This window comes from Mesocricetus auratus, unplaced genomic scaffold (assembly GCF_017639785.1).
Source record: "Mesocricetus auratus isolate SY011 unplaced genomic scaffold, BCM_Maur_2.0 Super-Scaffold_4256, whole genome shotgun sequence".
Classification (NCBI taxonomy): Eukaryota; Metazoa; Chordata; class Mammalia; order Rodentia; family Cricetidae; genus Mesocricetus; species Mesocricetus auratus.
The window spans coordinates 118,942,405-118,962,742 of record NW_024429182.1 but is presented as its reverse complement, the minus strand read 5'-3'; the positions used below and the strand labels follow the sequence as shown (position 1 = coordinate 118,962,742).

General features: G+C 37.8%; 1 non-coding gene across 1 annotated transcript; it reads left to right on the top strand.

Moving 5' to 3' along the window:
* Positions 1 to 2,985: 2,985 nt before the first annotated feature.
* LOC121135723 lies at positions 2,986 to 3,091 on the top strand. Its single transcript, XR_005872832.1, has one exon. It is a non-coding gene; the product is annotated as a U6 spliceosomal RNA (small nuclear RNA).
* The last annotated feature ends 17,247 nt before the right edge of the window (positions 3,092 to 20,338 follow it).

Sequence of the window (20,338 nt, the reverse complement as noted above, 5' to 3'; positions counted from 1 at the left end):
CAGGTTTCTGAGTTTTGTCATGATCCCCATGGTATGAACAGCGCCCCCTTCCAGCATGAAGCAGTCTGGAATGAGCGACGTCCTAATTCCCATCTTGTTTATAAATCTTTGTTTTCATTTAAATGGGGTTGTTTATAATTGGCTAATGATAACAGCCGATCTCTTTTTTAATGGTAAAAAGGGGAATTATGGTATGGGTATTGTTTTTCATTTATTGAGACATATTCAAGATTTCTCCTGCTGATTAAGTATTGTGCTTATACTGATCTTTTAAAACGTAATGCATAATTGAATACAGATTATAGATAGTTACTTATAATAGTCAGAATTTATAGTTAGGTAAGTTAGGTTTTCTAGATATACAGAAATATATTTGAGATAGATAGGCAGTCTTCAAACCTTTCAAAGACCTTCAGAAAATGGCATTTAAAACGGTTTAGGGTTTTTCTTGACAATGAGAAATGTCTGCTCCTGGCAGCACCAATTATATCTGAGAGGAAGATGGGCATCGAAGAAACTTGTTATGGAGTTTACTTTCAACATGGCAAGATTAGCCATTTGGGCAAGAAACTGCTTTTGCCTGTACTGCTTGACTGTGGTTGTATAAATTGGACATGCAGGACCCACAGAAAAGTGACTGCTGAACTCAGTCTTACAGGGTTCCTGATTCATGGAAGAGTCTACGAGACGTTCTGCAGGACACAGAGAAGTGAATGACAGACTGCCAATGCAGATGGAAAGTTTGAAATTTCCTGATTTGCGGAGAAGTGTTCCAGACATACTGTGGCCTATGGGCTGAAGATGGATTCCCCAACGTTACAGAGGAAATTCGGGTAACTCTCCAGGAAGCAAGATGACTCTGTCAATCCTAGTGTTTACATATTATCATTCTGTGGTCTTTGATAGAGTTGAAGACAGATAGTTATAATTATAGTTTTCCTTAGTTATGATAAAAGATAAGCTACATATAGAACTTTGGACTCACAATGATGGGATGGATGATATTTTCTTTAAATCTTGCTAAAATATTGTAAATATGGTCTTACTTGATAACTGTTCTGTCATATACAATTTGACTATGTTAAAGTTAAGACCTTTCCTTTTGTTTAAACAGAAAAGAGGAGATGTTGGGGAAGTCTTTTGTCAATAAAGCACTGTTGAGCCAATAGGTATCTAGATAGGTGGGACTAGGAGTCCAGGAGGATTCTGGGAAGGAGAAACACAAGAGAGTCAACATGTAACGCCATGGGGTAGGAAGCTCGGAACTATTCTACGGTAAGAAACATACTTAGATTAACAAATATGGGGTAATTACTTAAGTCAGAGCTAGCCAGTAAGAAACAAGCAAGGCCAACAGCTTCATAATGAATATAGCCTCCTGTGTGTTTATTTGGGACTGATGCGGCTCTAGAATCAGGCTGGCGGGAATGCTCCTCTCAAAGAAAAAGCTTCTCTTTACAGAAAGTAGCTGCCAAATGCCTGGTCTTATATTCCACATCCTACTGCCTCTTACTGAGCAAGTAGAAAACCTGTGTTCTCTCATGTGATGACCTATAAATTAGTCATAGCAGATATTATTGATATTCACACTTTGAATGTATTGGAGCTAATGCAATCACAATCAACATTTTATAAAACATGTTCTGCAATATTTTTCCTCAAATATATGAACAGAATAGAGGAGTCTGTGAAATTTCTCTGAATATGTTTTAGTGCCTAAGTCTTCGTTGATTACTGTGTTCTCCTTCCTTCTAATACCCACACGTTTTTCCTTATTTGGTAGGTCCGGTGTATCTTTTAAGCTCCAAATTAAGTTTCTATGATTTCCCTCAAAGACTGATGTTTCCCACTTTCAAACATCCTCCGTGAATCATATAAACATCTCTGAATAGGAGTGGTTGAGGCCCTGAGACTTCACACTAGAGAATTCACATGCTTAACTCTACATGGCAAGCTTTTCTGCATTTGGGCTGGGGCAACTGGTCCATGAATACAGGCCATAAAAAGATGTCTTCTATGTTACTTCTTGGCTAATATTAAAGTGGTACATGGTGTCTCATGTTTCCTCTTCTTTTGGGCAGAAAATGTGGGATTCAAATATTATGGTAATGTCACAAAACAAAGAGAAATCCTACAGATCCTAAATCCTACTACAGAGCTATAGTAATTAAAAACAGTGTGATATTGACATAAAATGAGAAAGGTGGATCAATAGAAAGAATCAAAGACCCAGATGTAAATCCACACACCTATGGACACCTGATTTTTGACAAAGAAGCTAAACGTATACAATGGAAAAAAAGAAAACATTGCCAGCAAGTGGTGCTGGCATAACTGGGAGTCGGCATGTAGAAGAATGCAAATAGATGTATAGCTATTATTTATGTAGTTTCATTTGAAATAACTTCCAACAAAAAGCAATAACATACATTGGCTACAAAATTAGTTATGTTTCCATTTAACAAAGATCAATCTAGAAATGAAATTGAGAAAATAATTCCAATTTGCTATAAAATAGAAATAACAAGAATAATTAATGAAACAAAATATGTGCACTTTGGTAATGAGAAAAATTATTTAAAAAACTGAAGATCTACATAAGTAAGAATAACTTCCCATGTTCATATTTGAATGATTAATATTTTTGCATATAATTTCAAGAAATAAATCAACAAATCAATGTAGTCTATCAAATTCCTTACTTTTTTGTTTTTGTTTTTGACAACATTTCTCTGTGTGACCCAGGCTGTCCTGTAGACCAGTGTCCTGGTCATTCTGTAGACCAGGCTAGCCTCAAACACAGAGATCCACCTATCTCTGCCTCCTAAGTGCATGTGTCATTATCACCCAGCCTCACCTATTTTTTTTGAAAAATAAATATGCAAATTCTAAAAATAAACATAGAGTCCAGGACAAGCAAAATAAATTTTTAAATGGAAAACAAAGTTGGAAGATATATATCATATTTTTAAAACATGGTACACAGTGCTTGCTTCGGCAGCACATATACTAAAATTGGAACAATACAGAGAAGATTAGCATGGCCCCCGCACAAGGATGACCCACAAATTTGGAAGTGCTCCAGATTTTTAACCAATTTTGTATGGAAAAACAAAAGACCCAGGATAGCCAAAACAACACTGTTCAACAAGGCAATGTCCGGAGGCATCACCATCCCTGACTTCAAGCTCTATTATAGAGCTATAGTCCTGAAAACAGCTTGGTATTGGCACAATAATAGATAGGTAGACCAATAGAATCAAATTGAAAGCCCTGATATTAACCCACACATGTATCAACATCTGATCTTTGACAAAGAAGGTAAAAATATACAGTTGAAAAAAGAAAGCATCTTCAACAAATGGTGCTGGCATAACTGGAGGCTGGCATGTAGAAGAATGCGGATCGATCCATGTTTATCGCCATGCACAAAACTTAAGTCCAAATGGATCAAAGAGCTCAACATAAATCCAGCCACACTGAACCTCCGAGAAGAGAAAGTGGGTGGTACCCTTGAACAAATTGGTACAGGAGACAGCTTCCTGTACATAACACCAGTAGCACAGACAGTGAGATCAACAATTAATAAATGGGACCTCCTGATACTGAGAAGCTTCTGTAAGGCAAAGGACATAATCAGCAAGACAAAAAGGCAGTCCACAGAATGGGAAAAAATATTCACTAACCCCAAATCTGACAGAGGGCTGATCTCCAAAATTTACAAAGAGCACAAGAAGCAAGTCTCCAAAACACCAAAGGATACCAATTAAAAAGTGGGCTGCAGAGAATTTTCAATAGAGGAGTCTAAAATGACTGAGAGGCACTTAAGAAAGTGCTCAACATCCTTAGCTATCCGGGAAATGCAAATCAAAACAACTCTGAGATACCATCTCACTCCTGTCAGAATGGCTAAAATCAAAAACACCAACGATAATTCATGCTGGCAAAGATTGTGATAAAAGGGGAACACTCCTCCATTGCTGGGGGGAGTGCCAACTTGTTCAGCCACTTTGGAAATCAGTATGGAGATTCCTCAGAAAAATGGGAATAAACCTACCACAAGACCCAGCAACTCTACTCTTGGGCATATATCCAGAAGATGCCCATTCATACAACAAAATGTCTGTTCCACTATGTTTATAGCAGCTTTATTTGTAATAGCCAGAACTTGGAAGCAACCTAGATGTCCCTCACCCGAAGAATGGATAGAGAAAATGTGGTACATCTACACAATGGAGTACTATTCAGCAGAAAAAAACAATGGCATCCTGAGATTTGCAGGCAAATGGATGGCACTAGAAGAAACCATCCTTAGCGAGGTAACCCAGTCACAAAAAGACAAACATGGCATGTACTCTCTCAAAAATGGATTTTAGACATAGATCTGGGGAGTGCCAGCCTACAGTCCCATGGCCAGAGAGTCTGGGAAACAGAACCTTCATTCAGTGGCTGATGGAAAAAGAGGCAGACTCACACGGCTAAGCACTGAGCTGAACTCAAGAAAGCCAGTGACAGAGAGGCAGGACTGATGACCAAAGGGATTAAGACTGGGCTGGTTTAACCCCCAGAAACAGCTGATCTGAGAAGGGTTAGATCTTGAATCCCAGGCTGATGCCTGGGAATCCAGCATGGGTCTGATGAAGACCCCCTGAATGTGGGTGTCAGTGAGGAGGCCTAGGTAATCAATTGAGCCTTGGGCAGTAGATCAGTATTTATCCCGGGTATACAAATGGACTTTGGACTCCCAGCAGACAATGTGAGATGCACTCTCACCCTGAACTCTTGGGGGATGGTCTAGGCCCTGCCTTGGATGAAATGAAAGACTATGGGCACCCCCATTTAGGGCCTCACTCTCCCTGGGGAAATGAGGGTATATTGGGGAGTTGGTGGAAGGGCATGGGAGGAGGGGAGGGAAACAGAAAGGGAGCTGGAATTGCCATGTGAAGCAACCTTGTTTCTAATCTAATTTAAATTTAAATTTAAAAATAAATAATAAAAAAGAAAAAAACATGGTACGCAATTATGGTCTTGATTATTAGTTATTAGGGAAATGTTAATCTGCAATAATATGTTGCTTATACAAATAAAGCCTGTCTGGGGATCAGAGAACAGAACTTGCAACTAGCTAACCATAGAGGTCTAGAAGTCAGTACAGACAGACAGGAAATGTTGCAGCTGGGCAGAAACAGGATATAAGCAGGGAGAAACAGGAAATCTATCTCTTGTCTGCCAAGAGGCAAAGGAGGTAAGGTGTGCTGTGGCTTGCTCCTTCTCTCTGATCTCCCAGCATTTCCCTCTATATCTGACTCCAGCTTTTTATTATCTAGACCAGTTAAGGACTTCATTTACATAAATCAGAATCACAATGAGTTCTACTTCTCCTCCACTAGGATGGCTATAATTAAAAGTGCCAACAACAATAAGTTAGGGTGAGGATGATAAGGCCTGGAGATCTCTGCCCTCCACACAAACATACTGCTAGAGAGAATGAATAATGCAGTCCTTGTAGATATTAATGTATCTGTTGCCCTAAACTGATTTCAAGGTACTATATCCTTTGAATTCTAGTTCTAGGTACATTTTCAAGAGGGTTACAAACATGCTCCTGAACAGGATCATGGTCAAAAATCTTTATAGAAGCATCACTGTAGTGAAAGTAGAAACAACCCAGTGTCCACCATCTGATGCATGGCTAAGCAAAATAAAGTCCATTCTTAGAAAGAAATGTTATTCAGCCACATTAGAGTGGTGGACCTTGAAAATACGCTAAGTAAAGGAAACCAAATACATTGGTCCTATATTCTACATCTTGATTTGTGTGAAAATTCTCATGTACACACATCCCTGGGGAAATGCTAGAAGTCAGGGAGGAGGAAATTCAGTGACTAGTAATATAAACAGCTTCTTAATGAGATTATCAAAGTATTCAGCAATTAGAGTGGTGTGGTTTTACAGTCTCGAGAATTATGTCAAAAACCTCACTGAAAAAAAGGAGATGTTTATGCTGCACAAATTATGTTTCCAAGAAAGAAAAAGACCAAGCACAAATTCTTAGGTCAAAAGGCATAATAACAGCAAAAATTGAAAACAAAACAAGTGAAGAAAAACATAAACAAAGTAAAGTGGGAGGGATAGCTAGATTGGACCACCAGCCTAGTCCCCCTTCCAGAAGACCAAACAAGACTTGTTCTCCAGACTCCTTTTCAGAGTGCATTTTATTTTTCACTCTGATCTGTTCTGGGAAAACATAGCTCCTTAAATCTCAAATCTGACTCCAATATGAAAAAATACTCCCTGACTGCTTCAGAGATTGGCTCCTTCATATTCAATTCCTATATATTGTAGTATAAGGACAAATCTCTATGGTTTTATATGTGTGTGTTTATATATACATATATTCATATTTAAATATTAATATATACAATTTGCATGTAGCAAACTAATGTACATTCTTTTTTAACCTCTGTATGTGTACATGTAAATATAGATCTCAGATTAAGATTTGACTAGGTATTCAGAAGTCTGTCTCAAGCCTGTCCCTATTAAATAATAAAAAATAACCTCTCTTGTGAAATGACCAGTTTACTTACAGTTGAACTTCATCCAAATGGAATCATGATCTAGATTTATATATGTCACGTTATGCAATAAATATTCTCTCATGTACGTCTATATTTTCCACTCAATATTATTTTTGTGAGATTCATATAAGTATTTAAGTATTGGGAATACTTTCTGTTTCATTATGATATAATATTCTACAGTATGGATACACCATATTTGATTTATTCATTTGAATGTTAATGTATAACTAGATTTCATCCAATTTAAAGACTATTAAGAATAACATTTCTAAGATACTTCTATATATGTATTTTAGATGATTTAAACACTCAGTTTGGATGACTATAAAGTCTGGGCTGTAATTGTTAGGTTGTAATACATGAATACACTTTGTTTTTATAGATGATGGAAAACTTTTTTACAGATGACTTGTCCTGTTCTGCAATCTCAGAATAAAAAAAAATGCCTGAGAGCACAGAACTGTTTCAGCTGCCTGTCTATAAGCCTGTCACTCTACTATATTACACAGTGGGCATCCTGAGGATATGAGCTAAGCTCTTCAACCTCACCGTCTGCAGTATGCTGACATGGAGGCCGTAGGAAATGATGCCAATGATGTCCTGTTCCAAGGCCCAGAGAACATTTTCTATAAAAAGGCAGGTAGTTAATATTTTAGGCTTACTGAATTTTCCCCAGTCTATAAAGTTATAGCTTTATAACTGCCATAAAGAATACAACCACAAAGGAGCATCACCATATGTCAATAAAACTTTATTTACAAATCTACATAGCAACTCATATTTGGCCCATAGTGTATGGCTTACCAACCCCTGTAATCCTCAGTATACCCTCGTCCTTCTCTGCTCTAGTTTTCCAGTAATGTATCTTGGCTCACTTTGTTAGGATCACACTGGCATCTAGAACAGTCCAATCCCAGGGAGTCCTCACTTATCCATTTCTCTTCCTGGAATGCATTTTCATCAAGGTTTCCTCTTGGTGTAACCCACATATCTTCATCTCTGTGATCTAAGGTGACATTTCCAATGATGTATCCCCATTTCTTTTTTCGGTTTTATTTTTCTCTGTAGCATTTATTACCATATAACATACTATGTGTTTTGCTATTCTGTATCTTATCTATCATTATCACCTACAGAATAATACATGCACACATGTGCATGTAGAGGGATTATATTTAATTTTTTCTCATATTAGATTTCTAGCATATGCAGCAGTATCCAACACATGTATACTTGATATGCATTTATTGAAATAAATTTACATAAGAAAGCCTATAGTTAGGGTGCTCACCATAATGGTGGACCCCAATTACTACAACTCATGAAACCTGACATCCTAGTAACAGAATCTCAGAAACTGAGAAATGGTCTTGTTACATAGGTGGTCTGGATGCCAGGGAGTGAAGAGATAAATCAACCACAATTAAACATGGAATTTTCCAGGTCATTATGCAACACCACTGTATTTAAATCCAAATGAAATGGCCATGTGACTTGTCAGTCAAGATCTAAATAATTATGTCTTTCTGCTATAATTATACATACCATGGAATTACAGAAATAAAGGGTAAAAAAACAATAATGATGATAATGAAAACTTGTTTTCAATTTGAGGTCTTCTTTCCACAAGGGTCAACCAGTTTGAGAATGTTTCACAACAATTGCTAGCTCAGAAGGAACAGAGGCTGGGGTGAAAGCAGGAAATAGTTTGAGTCTCAGTAGAAGGGGAAGCTGAATGACTGTTTCTTTCAGATCACATTTTCCATTGATTGAACAAAGACAAGACTTAAACTGGAATCAATTACTCTTCCCACCTCAGCACTCTTCCCAGGATAACTGGTTGTCTTAACCCTCAATGGCTTCAGGGGGATTAGGTTCTCAGCTTTGAAACCCACTCCAGAGTGTCCACTCAATTACTCTTTTGTGGAAGAAGCAATACATTGAGAAAGCTCTGAGTTTACTCATGTGATCCTTTCATTGTCCAGCTTCAAACACAGCCCCTGGGGAGAAGGACTGTACCATGACAGCCCCTTCTGTATTCATAACTATCCACACAGTCCACATGAGATCCTGTGTGCCCTCTGTACATGGAAAAGCTGGCAATGTCTTTCCAAAGCAGACTATGAGAACAGCATGTATTGGATAGCTAGAATGTGCAGACTTCATCCAAAAAGCGGTGTCAGTCTACCTGCTGTGTAGCTCTGTTCACACCATATTATTGCCTTTGTGTGGAATATAGAAACTTAGAGAAATTTGGAACACTTATTTGGGATACTACAGTTGGGAAGTAGCAGCCTGAAGAGCTCAACTGTATCCCCTTAACTTTAAAACAACAAAATTAACACACAGTCTTGGCTAGAAGCAGAAATGATTCCTAAGAAAAACCATTCTAGTTTAATAAAAGATAGCTGTCACTTCAAATTCCACATAATACCAGAATAAATTCTTAATTATGTTAATTTAATCATTACAATAACCTTTATATATGAGGTAGCTCATCTTAAATATGAAGCTCATTAGGCTTAGAGCACCATGGAAACACACCTCTGGGCATATCTGTAAGGGTGTTTCCAAAAGGCTTAACTGAAGGTGGAAGGCCAAATCCCTAGGCTAGGATGACGGACTGAGTTAAAAGAAAGAAGTGACTGGAAGGCCTGTGTCTCCATGCACACACGATGTGACCAGCTACCTTACCTGTCTGCCATCACACATGCCCTACCAGGATAGACTGTAGCCACTGGAGCTGTAAGCCAAAGTAAAACCCTGCTCCCTTAAGCTGCTTTTCATCGGGCATTTGATCACAACAAATATAACCAATTCAATGCGTTCAATTTTAAACTGTTGCTGTGATATATATGTCTCATGTCATACAGGGAGTTCATCCACATAAATCTGAAGGTCAGCACTTTGTAGGAGCCCATTGAGCTATGCACTCTTATAATGTTTTATAAGCCAGAATCAACACAGAGCCAATTACCATTGTCCCTACTCTCCTAAATCCTTATACCTAAGAAGTCACCCATCTCTCCTGATATATGAGATTTACCTCATCGTGCTATTTCGTTTCAGCACAATTCCACTATACGTGATCTTTTCTTTAACTCAACCTAATGCTTCCTCTGATCATCTACTCTGTAGCATGTATCAGAGCTTCATTAACTTTTATTACCAAATAATTTTCTATTGTATAGGTATATAACATTAAATCTATCAGTTTGTCAGTAAATGGACAACTGTGTTGTTATTTCTTTGGTCCATTGTGAATAATGCTACTATAAGCGTTGATAGTGTTCACTTGTTGAAGAAATGTGATGACAAATTGTTTATGGTTTAATAAAGCTTGCCTGAGGGTTAAGAATACAAAGCTAGTCACTAGTTAACCATACAGGCCAGGCAGTTTCAGCACACACCTTTAATGCCAGCACTTGGGATCTCATGCCTTGAGGCACACACCCAGCAGGAATAAGTTTTAAGAGCACAATGTACACATTCCCAAGAGGTGGAGTGGGTAATTGTGGTCATTCATTAGGTTATGGGTATCTGTCATTGTTTAGGGGAATTGGTTACAAGTTGTTATTGGTAATGGTAAAAAAGGATAAAAAGGCTAGATTATCAAACCTACTCTGAAAAGAAAAGAGGTAGAAATGGATATGATAAGATAAAAAGTTAGATTATTGGGCCATAGTTTCCGGCTCCACCCACGGAACTAGGACTACACTGGCTGCTGGTGCTTGGGGTCTACTGCTGCGTCTTCCATCACAGCAGCAGGAGCCAAAGCTCCCTAGTCTACTGCCCCACCCATGGGTCCAGGTAAACCAGGGCTCATTTTCAGACAGCCTGACTGGGCCTGGGCTCTGCCACTGAGTCTTCCATTCTGGCAGAGGCAGCAGGAGCCAAGATGCCATAGTTTCTGGCTCCACCCACAGAACTAGAACTAGACTGGCTGCCTGTGCTTGGGACTGCCACATTGGCTTCCATCCCAGAGACAGGAGCAAACTCACCCTAGCATCCTAGTCTCCTGCTCCACCCACATGACAAAGACTATCTGGCTGGGCCTGTCTCCAGACTACACTCCTGTGCCTGTGGTATACCACTGGGGCTCCCAACCACCCCAGTGAGATCCAAAGCACCCCAGCATCATAGTCCATTTTTCCACTCAAGAGACCAGGAAGGGGAGAGCTACCAGAAGAGTGGGCTTGCCAACACCCAACAGAAGGGAACCCTGGTCCCACACCCATCAGTAGAGGAAGAGGCACCCTCTGGAACCCACTGCAAGAATGGATGGGAAGGAGGCAATAAAAAACACAAAGAGCAACAGAAAAACCAATATGACACCACCAGAGTCCAGAGACCCTAGACCAACAAGACCGGAACACCCCATCAAAAATGAACTAGAAGAGAATGGCATAAAAAACAACTTCATGAAAATGATAGAGACCCTCAAAGAGGATATCAGAAAATCCTTTAAAGAGATGGAAGAAAAAACAATCCAAAAAATGAAAGAAATGGAGCAAAAGACAAATCAAAAATTGCAAGAAACAATTCAAACAGTACAAGGGCTGGAAATTGAAGTAAAAACAACAAAAAAGACACAGTCTGAAGGAATGGTGGAAATAGAAAAGCTGGGAAAACGGTCAGGTACTACAGATGCAAGCATAACAAAAGAATACAAGAAATGGAAGAGAGAATTTCAGGTGTTGAAGATACACTAGGAGAATTAGACTCATCGATCAAGGAAAATTTTGAGTCCAACAAATCCCTAACACAATATATCCAGGAAATATGGGACACCATGAAAAGACCAAACTTAAGAATAATTGGTATAGAAGAAGGTGAAGAAACTCACATCAAAGGGCCAGAAAACATATTCAACAAAATAATAGAAGTAAAATTTCCCAACCTAAAAAAAGACATGCCAATGAAGGTACAAGAAGCCTACAGAACACCAAATAGAGTGGACCCAAAAAAAATCCCCTTGACACATAATAATCAAGACCCCAAACATATATAATAAAGAAAGAATATTAAGAGAAGCTAGGGAAAAAGTCCAAGTTATATATAAAAGCAAACCTAGCATAATTACACCTGACTTCTCCATGGAAACTATGAAAGCCAGAAGGTCCTGGATAGATATTCTTCCAACATTAAGAGTCCACAGATACCAGCCAAGACTGCTATACTAAGCAAAGCTTTCAATCAATATAGATGGAGAAAACAAGATATTTCATGACAAAACCAGATTTAGACAATCAATATCCACTAACCCAGCCCTAAAGAAAATTCTGGAAGGAAAACTCCAACCCAAGGAAGTTAACTACTACCAGAAAAACATAGGCAAAAGATAATCCAACTTTACCAACAGGCAAAAGAAAAAGTGGTGGAAATACACATACAATTCCACCAACAACAACTATTCCAAAACAAACAAGAATGAGCTATCAATGGTCATTAATTTCCCTCAATATAAATGGTCTTAACTCGCCCATAAAAAGACACAGGTTAACAGAATGGATTCGAACACAGAATCGATCCTTCTGCTGCATACAAGAAACACACAGAAGTTATTTCAGAATAAAGGGTTGGGAAAAGATATTCCAATCAAATGGACCCAAGAAGCAAGCAGGGGTAGCAATCCTAATATCTAACAAATTAGTCGTTAAACTAAAATCAATCAAAAGAAATGAAGGAGGTCACTTCATACTCATCACAGGAGAAATCAACCAAGATGAAGTCTCAATTCTGAACATCTATGCCCCAAATACAAAGCCATCCACATTTGTGAAAGAAACATTACTAAAACTCAAAGCTCATATAAAACCACACACACTTGTAGTGGGAGACTTCAATATCCCACTCTCACCACTAGACAGGACCACAAGACAGAAACTTAACAAGGATACGAAGGACCTAATAGATGTTATGACCCAATTGGGTTTAACCGACATCTATAGAACTCCATCCAAACACAAAAGAATATACCTTCTTCTCAGCTCCACATGGAATCTTCTCAAAAATCGACCACATACTTGGCAACACAGCAAACCTCAACAGGTACAAAAAAATTGGAATTAACTCTGTGTATCTTATCGGACCATCATGCATTAAAGTTAGAATTCAACAATAACACAAACCGCAGAAACCCTGAAAACTCATGGAAATTGAATAATACACTATTGCATCATTCCTGGGTCAAAGAAGAAATAAAAAACGAAATTAAGGACTTCATAGAATTCAATGAGAATGAAGACACAACATAGGAAAATTATGGGACAATTTGAAAGCAGTGCTAAGAGGAAAGTTCATAGCACTAAGTGCCCACGTGACGAAACTGGAGAATAGTTATACTAGACAATTAACAGCATAACTGAAAGCTCTAGAACAAAAGGAAGCAAACTCACCCAAGAAAAGCAGATGCCAAGAAATAATTAAATTGATGGCTGAAATCAATGAAGTAGAAACTAGGAAAACGATAAAAAGAATCAATGTAACAAAGAGTTGGTTCCTCCAGAAAATCAACAAGATAGACAAACCTTTATCCAAACTTACCAAAAGGCAGATTACAAACATGCAAATTAACAAAATCAGAAATGAAAAGGGAGACATAACAACGGACACTGAGGAAATCCATAGAATCATCAGGTCGTATTTTGAAAAGCTGGACTCCACAAAATTTGAAAATTTAAAGGAAATGGTCAATTTTCTGGAAAAGCAATTTAAATAGTCCTATAACACCTAAGGAAATAGAAGCAGTCAAAAGCCTCCCAACCAAAAAAATCCCAGGGCCAGGTGGATTCAGTGCAGAATTTTACCAGAAATACAAAGAACAGGTTATACCAATTCTCCTCAAAGTATTCCATGCAATAGAAGCAGAAGGGCCTTGCCAAACTCCTTTTATGAGGCTTCAATAACATTGATACACATGCCACACAAAGACACAACTAAGAAAGAGAACTTCAGAACAATATCCCCCATGAACATTGATGCAAAAATACTGAATAAAATAATGGTAAATCGGATCCAAGAACAAATCAGAAAAGTCATCCACCATGATCAAGTAGGCTTCATTCCAGGGATGCAGGGATGGTTCAACGTACAAAAATCCATCAATGTGACCCACCATATAAACAAACTGAGAAAAAGTCACATGATCATCTCTCTAGATGCTGAAAAAGCCTGTGATAAAATCCAACACCTCTTCATGATAAAGGTCTTGGAGAGATCCGGGACAACAGGAACCTACCTAAACGTCATAAAAGCTACATATAGCAAAACAACAGCCAACATCAAACTAAATGGAGAGAAACACAAGGCAATTCCTCTAAGATCAGGAACAAGGCAAGGCTGTACCCTCTCCCCATACCTCTTCAATATTGTACTGGAAGTTCTAGCTAGAGCAGTAAGAAAACAAAAGGAGATCAAGGGGATACAAATTGGAAAGGAAGAGGTCAAACTTTCACTATTTGCAGAAGATATGATAGTTTACATAAGTGACCAAAAATAATTCTACCAGGGAACTCTTGAAGCTGATAAACACCTTCAGGAACGTGGCAGGATACAAGATCAACCAAGAAAATCAGTAGCCCTACTATATACAGACAATAAAAGGACTGATAAAGAAATCAGAAAATCATCACCCTTTACAATTGCTACAAACAACATAGAATGCCTGGCGGTAACCCTAACCAAACAAGTGAAAGACCTGTATATCAAGAACATTGAGTCTTTAAATAAAGAAATTAAAGAAGACACCAGGAAATGGAAAGATCTCCTATACTCTTGGATAGGTAGGATCAATGTCATAAAAATGGCAATCCTGCCCAGAGCAATCTACAGACTCAATGAAATCCCCAACAAAATCCCAGCACAAGCCTTCACAGACCTTGAAAGAACAATTCTCAACTTTATATGCAAAAACAAAAAAAAACAGGATAGCCAAGACAACACTGCTCAACAAAGCAATGTCTGGAGGCATCACCATCCCTGACTTAAAGCACTATTATAGAGCTATAGTCCTGAAAACAGCTTGGTCAATACTAAAATAGACAGGTAGACCAATGGAATCGAATTGAAAACCCTGATATTAACCCACACATGTATGAACATCTGATCTTTGACAAAGAAGCTAAAATTATGCAATGGAAAAAAGATAGAATCTTCAACAAATAGTGCTGGCATAGCTGGATATTGGCATGTAGAAGACTGCAGACAGATCCATGTCTATTGCCATGCATAAAACTTAAGTCTAAATCGATCAAAGACCTCAATATAAATCCAGCCACACTGAACCTCTTAGAAGAGAAAGTGGGAGGTACCCTTCAATGAATTGGTACAGGAGACTGCTTCCTGAACATAACACCGGTAGCACAAACACTGAGATCGACAATTAATAAATGGGACCTCCTGAAATTGAGAAGCTTCTGTAAGGCAAAGGACACAATCAGCAAGACAAAAAGGCACCCCACAGATTGGGAAAAGATATTCACTAACCCCACATCTGACAGAGGACTGATCTCCAAAATTTACAAAGAACTCAAGAAGCAAGTCTCCAAAACACTAAAGGATCCAATTAAAAAGTTGTGGACTGAAATAAATAGAGAATTCTCAATTGAGGAGTTTAAAATAGCTGAGAGACACTTGAGAGAGTGCTCAACATCATTAGCCATTAGGTAAATGCAAATCAAAACAGCTCTGAGATATCATCTTACTCCTGTCAGAATGAAGAAAATCAAAAACACCAATGATAGTTTGTGCTGGAGAGGATGTGGAGAAAGGGGAACACTCCTCCACTGCTGGTGGGAGTGCCAACTAGTACAGCCATTATGGAAATCACTATGGAGATTCCTCAGGAAAAATGGGTCTAAGTCTACCACAAGACCCAGAAATTCCACTCTTAGGCATATACCCAAAAGATGCCCATTCATACAACAAGGATGTCTGTTCCACTATGTTCATAGCAGCATTATATGTAATAGCTAGATCCTGGAAGCAACCTAAATGCCCCACAACTGAAAAGTGGATAGAGAAAATGTGGTACATTTACACAATGTAGTACTAATCAGCAGAGAAAAGCAATGTTATCATGAAATTTGCAAGCAAATGGATGGCACTAGAGGAAACCATCCTGAGTGAGGTAACCCAGTCACAAAATGACAATCATGGTATGTACTCACTCATACATGGATTTTATATATGGATCAGGGCAGTGTCAGCCTACAATCCTAGTGCCAGTGAATCTGGGAAACAAGGGGTTTCCCAAGAGACATGCATGATACTCCAGGGAAGTTGAATGAGGCAAGATCTCCTGAGCACATTGGAAATATCAGGGGAGCGGATAGGGAACCAAGAAAAAGAGAGGGGGAGAAGAGGGGGGGAGAATAAGACATGGGGGAGCAGGAAGGTTGAGTCGAGGTAAGAATAGAGGAGAGGAGGATGAGAGATACCATAATAGAGAGAGCCATTATAAGTTTGAGAAAAGATCTGGCAATAGTGAGATTTTCAAAGATCTGCAAGTATGATACCAACTGGAAAACTAAACAATAGTGGATAGGCTACACTAATAGCCCCTCCTTGATGATAGTGTTGATGACTATCCTATATTCCACCCTAGAACCTTCATCCAGGGATTGATGGAAGCAGAGACAAATACCCACAGCTAAACACTGAATTGAACTCCTGTAACCTAGTGACAGCGATGGAGGGGTGAAGACCATGATTATGAAACCCACAAAGACAGCTGACCGGATAAGGGGGAGCTCTTGAATCCCAGACTGATGCCAGAGAGCCCAACAGGGGACTGATCCAGACTCCATGAATGTAGTGCCAGGAAGGAGGCCACAGAAATTACTGGGGTCTTGGGTAGTAGATCAGTGTTCACCATGGTTTATGAATGACCTTTGGGAGCCCATTCCAAATAGAGGGATGCTCTCTCAGCCAAAACACATGGGGAAGGGCCTAGGTCCTGCCCTGGATGAAATGATAGACTCACCCTCCCTGTGGAATTATGTGGGAATTGGGTGGGGGACTGGGTGGCTGGTTGAGGGACAAGGGAGGAGGGGTGGGAGAGGGAGCAGGGACTGACATGTGAAACATTCACATTTCTAATTTAAATAAAAACATATATTGAAAGAAATTCTTAAAAATAAATTCTTAAAATGAAATTAATTCTTAAAAATAAAAAAATAAAAAACAGAGGAAAGCATGACTTCTTGGTAGTAGCATTTTCTCAGATGGGCTCTGTTTGCTGGAGACAATTAGAGGTGTGTGACTCCTTTAAGAGAGTCTTCCTGACTCAGCATAAGTGGCAAAAACCACCACATGGCTCTCTTAGCCTTCCTGTGTAGCAGATGAAAGACTCATGGTTAGAAAAAGATTAAGATATATAGTAAAGACACGTTCAGAGGGAAAAAGAAAAACCTTTAGAGGGTTTATAGTGTGTTTAGAAATACACAGAGGCTTGGGAAAGAAAAGAAAAGGGATAGAAAAAATCCTTTAAAAATAAGAAATGGGGTAATAAAAAAGTTAGATTATTAAATTTACTTTTAAAAGCAACTACTAGTTTTAAATATTTTCAAAGGATTGGAGTTTTGTATATTATGAACAAATTTTGAAAATTGATACAAATTTGATATTAATTTTGTTAAAACATACTATACATATGTTTCTAACATTGTTCAAGGTATTGTACCTATAATACTCATTTATCAAATTTGCAGTTCTTGAAAATTATTATTACCAACTATATATGATAATAAGGAAATGCAGGTTAATAATTGGTCACCTATTGCAACCGAACTTGTAGTCACATTATGTACGTTTCCAAGGTCAAACAGAGATCTATTTTAGAAAGAGAGGTCATCTTCAAACACTTCAGATCTACAGAATATGGCATTTAAGAGATTTTATTAACATAGGTTACTTTTTTATGACAATGAGATATGTCTACTCCTGGCAGCAACAATGTACTTCAGAGAAGATAATGGGCATTGAAGAAATTCCACATAGAGTTTACTTTCTTTGTGACAAAAGTAAGCCACTGAGCAAGAAAGTACCCTTGCCTTGACTGCTGACAATATACTGTCCAAGTTGGACAAACAGGACACAAAAGACAGTGACTGCCAAACCTTGCCAAGACAAGGCAATACAATTCTTCATAGAAAATTCTGTCAGATATGCTGGGCTTGCAGGTCAAAGATGAATGCCCCAACATTGTAGAGAAACCTTGGGTGACTGTCCAGGGAACTAGCTGTCATTTCTCACATTTTGGAAGTTGCTTGTTCACACTTCATGTTTATTCAGTTAATATTATTTCCCTCTTGGGTAACTAAGGGGGTTGAAGAATAGATAGTTATAGTTATAGTTTTCTTTGTTTACCAGACTCAGAAAAGAAACTCATTAAAGCGGTGTAAAGTGCAGAAGGTTGAGAGACATTAGAAGACAATTTGATAATGCAAATCAGAATAGAATTAGGTACAAGACTTTGGACTCACCAAGATAGAATAACATAATGGAGTATTCTCTCTGATACAAATACAAATGGACTAGACATTGTTAAAATGTATGTGTTGCCTATATGTATTGTATATAGTTATTGTGCTTATTGTATATTGTTTTTATGTTAGTTTTAGCCTTCTGTATTATACAAAAAAGGGGAATTTTGGTGATCTATTATTTATGATTTAATAAAGCTTGACTGAGGGATGAAAATGCAAAGCTACCCACACTAGCTAGCTATAGAAGCTGTGCAGTAGTGGCACACATTTTTAATCCCAGAACTCAGGAGACAGAGGTAGATGGATCTCTCCAAGTTCAATGCCACCCAGGACTACATAAGAGTGACTCAATCTAAAAGAATAACAGAGCTCATACTTTTAATCCCAGCATCGGAAAGATATATAAGGAGGAAGTAAAGTCAGTCTTAAGCAATTTGTCTCTAGGTTATTGAAGAGAGCATGGCAGTCTAGGATTCTGAGGCTTGGTGGAGAGCAATGCAGTCTGGAGATTCATTCTGAGGTTCAGTGAATTGCCTATTCAGTCTGTAAATTGGCAGAGGTAAGAACTCTCTAGTGGCTGGCTGCTTTGCTTTTTTGATCTTCAGCTTGTACCCCAATATCTGTCTTTGGTTTTTATTATTTGTGTTAAAAAGAAATAGAAAGTAAAGTTGCTGCAGCACTGCACATTTGAATTAGCAATTCCTCCACAGCTTCAGCAACACTTGCTATAAATGAGGGTCTCATTGTGGCCTTTGATTTGCATTCTTTTATGGCTGCTGATGCTAAATGTTGTTTTGTTTTGTTTTTGATGTGTGTACAGTTTGTTTGCATGTTTTCTCTAGAGGATGTCTATTCAGATCGATTGCCTGTTTTCACTAGCATACACACTTTTAAAAATAAAATATTTTATGTAGGTCCCTAATCATGTCTTAATTCATTTTCCAATGCTATGATAATATAATCTGAGAAAAGTAATGTAGGGGAGAATGTACTTATTTAGCTTAGAGTTCCTGAGAGATTTAGTCCACGCTGGGTGGGCCTGGTGTCCTAGTACAGAAGCAGGAAGTTTCTTGGACATGTTGCATTTGAAACCAGAGAACAGAGAACAGAGATAAAATGGAACCAGGTTATAAAACCTTAAGGCACATCTCCAGTGTTCTAGCTCCTCTAGCTAGGTTCCATCTCCTAAAGGGTCTATGGCCAAAATAGCATCACCAGCAGTCAGCCAAGTGCTCTAATACATAATCTTACAAAGGATATTTCAGATTCAAACCACACTGTCACAAGGGTGGTTTATAATACATTATCTTGTTATAATAATGAGCTGTCTTTTCACTTTTAATAAAGCCCCTTTGACAAGTTTATCTGTCTTTCCTTTTGTTACTCGCTCTTTTGCTACTATATCTGAACTGTTGAATTATCCTAGTACTAACATTTTCTTCTAAGAAATATTACAGTATAGCTTTAGTTGCTATGTTATTTTTTTATATTTTAGTTTATTTTTATATATCATCTGAGGCCCAACTTAATTGATTTCAAAAGGACCTTGAGTTGCCATGATGCCTTTTGTTGAATCACATCTTTTAACCTACTGAAAGGCAATAGCCATAGATTTATGAGTATATTTTTAAGCTATAATTCTATTCCATTGATTTCTATAACTAAGTTTATGCCATCATGAGATTTTTATTATTATCATAAATTCTAAATCAAAAAAGGTAAAGTCTCCAAAGTTTCTTTGTTCATTTTAGGATTGTGTTATTCTGTGTCCCATAGGATTTTGAAATTCTATGATATGCTTGTCAATATCTAAAAAAACTGTACTTGTTATTTTGTGTTATGCTGAAGTTTAAATCAATTTTGAGAATAAAATACCTAATAGTATTAAATCATCTCATCCATGAACATTAGATGTCTTTCCATTTATTTACATATTTAAATTATTTTAATAATGTTTTATATAATCATTACCTATATTTTTATTTATTCTCTTGAATTTATCCCCATGTATTTTATCCCCCTATAATGACATTACAAAATGAATTTTTCTTAATTCCATTTTGAGATTGTTCACTGCTTGAATATAGAGATTCATTTGTACTCTTCTATAGTAATTCTCATACAGCAACCTTACTGAACTTATTTATTATACCAGACATTTTCATGTTGATTTTTGTTTAGTACCTACTCTAAACTGCTTCACCTCATTTAAGATTGGATCTGTTGTTAAATCATGCCTCAACTTCTCAAAGCTCTTCTATTTCA